Genomic DNA, 2,512 nt, shown 5'->3' on the forward strand with positions numbered 1-2,512 from the left:
ACTTTCCAAATTGATCATCGAAAACTTATAATCGATTGATTGTCAGTTATAATCAGTTTTCTAAATTTAGTACAGAACTGTCCTTTAGTAGAAAATCTATTGATAAGTACATTTGTTACATGCCTTGGCCTTTGTTATCCATATTTTAAATACTGAACAAAAAACAAAGAATTTAACTTTTGGTAATACATTTAAGACTTCTTAATCACTGGTAAATGACCAATAAATATTTTTTGTAAAATATACGATCAACTACTTCTTGGTACGGTGACAATATAAAAAAATTGAAGCCAAAGACACTTTTAGAAATTTCTGATTTAATTTCCTTTTCAAAATTTTCATCAGTGATTTTTTTTTTTTTTTTTTTACTATTTTCAATTATTTTCGATCATAGCACCACCCCTGATTAGAAGTCCTTTGTTTTCATTAGTAATACTGTTATTTGAATCTGTAAGGTTAAGTAAATTAAAATCCTTCATTGTAATTGTTTTTTAGCGGCTGGCTTTGGGAAAAGTTTATATAGTATAAGCCAACATCAAAATTGATAGATATATACATGTACATGTATTCCCAAAAATGATTTTTATTTGTCCATATTCACAAATTTGACATTGCATTTTTAACTTTTTAACATACCAGTGAGTAGTAAGAGAAAGAATGTTCAAGATGGTGTGTGACAGTCATTTTGTATTTTCATTTTTTACCTGTACTTTTTTCTAGAAATTTCTTCATTTTACCAAGTGTCCCGGTAGACTGTTGTCATAAAATCAGTATCATGGTGTTAAAGGTAAAGGTCATCATAAAGGTCATCATAGAGGTCATAATAAAGGTCATCATAAAGGTCATCATAAAGGTCATCGTAGAGGTCATAATAAATATCTTCTTTGAGGATTCTGCATAACAAACTTGAGAAGCAATATTATATTGGCATTTTGCATGTTAATGGGTTAAAAATAATGTAATTGTGCAGATATTTTTGTCCTGGTTCTGAGGCAGTCCTAATTTCCAGACTTTTACACCCAGAACCACCAATTTATACAGAATAACCATTGTATACACTATCTGTATATGTGTAGAGTCCATTTCAACGCATGAAAGATTCTTACATGGTAACATCGTTTATGAAAACACCTCTTATAGTATGGATGAATTGAACATTTCTTCCGCCCATGAGTTGGTTTGAATGACATATTTTGAAATGTACAACATTTGAAAATTGAATAGCATAATATATGCATGAATTTTATAAGAGAGCTTTAAGGATGAGTGCTTTTACAGCTAAAATGACCAATGATATACAATTATAGTCTTTTGATCAGGTGAATGCATGGTTTTATTAACCTTAAAAAATAAAAACCAATCAGAAAGTGTGAAAAATATGATTTTATAATAATAGACCATATGAGATACATAACATGTTTGATATCTACACATATCCAAAATTAGCTCATTTTCCATAAGAATTACTGGTGATGAATTTAGAACAGAAAATTGATGTATTAAAATTGGTGGTAAATGATAACTTTATATAGTAACATTGAATTTTCCGTGTGTATGACTTTCAAACATTTCCAATGTGAAAGAAGTGTTGGTGTCATTTGAAGTAGACATGAAATTTAAAGTAGCCTTATAAACTAAAACTCATGTTCAAAATTTATGTGGAGTATGTCACTATATGAAAAGAAAATGCAATAGTTGATCTTTACCATGAACTGTTGTTTGATACAGACATATTTTGTTGTCTAATAGATATTTTTATTGTATTTTCATGGAATTTTGATGTGTTCTATAAATCTATGAAATAGATATTTAATAAAATATTTTAGTTTTAATTACTATTTTTTTTTTTTTTTATTTGCACAATTAAACATATCTGGGAGAAGATATACATGTATAATATCTTCCTCACAAGTAATGGATATATAAATTAGCAAGCTATGATTTTTGTTATCGCTACTCTTATGATACATGTACGAGATCTCTAATAGTCAGTAGAAATTTCAGAACAAGACTTCATCTGAGGAATTGTGAGTGACTTATGCCTCACTCAAGACAGCAGCCATCTTGAAAATCTTTTTAGAATTATTTCTGAACAGAAGCATGACAGGACTTCCATTTATGAGTTGTATATGGTCAATAGATGCATTGGAACCTGATTTATTCAGATGAATATGATAAAGATTATGTCAAGAAAAATGCTGGAATTTTCTGATTTTAAATTATGTCATTCCTTTTAATAAGAATTAGAAATTACAAACATTGTTTAAACAGGATATCAAAATGCAAACAAAGATGAGAGCTATACAGTATCATCAATAATGATGCCTGTGATGTAAAAAAAAAAAAAAAAAAAAATCTGGCATATATACACATACAAATACATAGAAATTTGTTGTCTATTAACAAGCCAGATGAAAATAAATTATGACTGGTGCATGTGAGTTTAATACATACAGCTGTCTTTACCCCTTAAAATTGAAATATATTTCACAAGTGTTAATTATGCGACATT

The 2,512-nt window shown here is 28.3% G+C and overlaps 1 long non-coding RNA gene across 1 annotated transcript; it reads left to right on the forward strand.

Moving 5' to 3' along the window:
• Positions 1-6: 6 nt before the first annotated feature.
• Positions 7-1,832, forward strand: LOC117330954. The gene is made up of 2 exons (XR_004533424.1): positions 7-817; positions 866-1,832. It is a non-coding gene; the product is annotated as an uncharacterized LOC117330954 (long non-coding RNA).
• Positions 1,833-2,512: the final 680 nt, after the last annotated feature.

The sequence above is a fragment of the Pecten maximus genome, chromosome 7, assembly GCF_902652985.1.
Source record: "Pecten maximus chromosome 7, xPecMax1.1, whole genome shotgun sequence".
Lineage (NCBI taxonomy): Eukaryota > Metazoa > Mollusca > Bivalvia > Pectinida > Pectinidae > Pecten > Pecten maximus.